General features: G+C 31.6%; 1 long non-coding RNA gene across 2 annotated transcripts in view; it reads right to left on the bottom strand.

The window, feature by feature from the left end:
- Positions 1–320, bottom strand: part of LOC110424886 (uncharacterized) — a 16271-nt gene extending 15951 nt beyond the window's left edge. For both annotated transcript variants that reach the window (XR_016351798.1, XR_016351797.1), the window contains exon 1: positions 138–320. This is a non-coding gene — a long non-coding RNA (uncharacterized LOC110424886). The remainder of the gene's footprint in view (positions 1–137) is intronic.
- Positions 321–326: the final 6 nt, after the last annotated feature.

Here is a 326-nt window from a genome sequence, read left to right as displayed (position 1 = left end):
ACTATATATAGTCAATCATAATCCATATATATAAATGACATTTAAAGAAAATGTAAAGTCAAACTACTAAATATAGAATTTAAATTCAGTTTGAAAAAAAACCATACATATAAATACGAAGTAAGATTAATTCATACCATTCCTTTTGCATGAACAAATGGAACTGAATCGCCAGTGTGCTTTGGAATGCTTCCTTCTTTAGGCGTTAACCGATTCTACCTTGCTTTTCTCGATTTGTTTTGCCATTTTTCTGTACCCCATACTGCATAGAAAAAGGCATCCCATATTTCATTTGTGATCCATTCTCTTGACATGCCTTTGCAATC

The sequence above is a fragment of the Theobroma umbraticum genome, unplaced genomic scaffold (assembly GCF_002168275.2).
Source record: "Theobroma umbraticum cultivar Fairchild unplaced genomic scaffold, ASM216827v3 scaffold_81.0, whole genome shotgun sequence".
NCBI lineage: Eukaryota > Viridiplantae > Streptophyta > Magnoliopsida > Malvales > Malvaceae > Theobroma > Theobroma umbraticum.
Note: the sequence above shows the minus strand (reverse complement) of the source record. Positions and strands in the feature narration are given on the sequence as shown.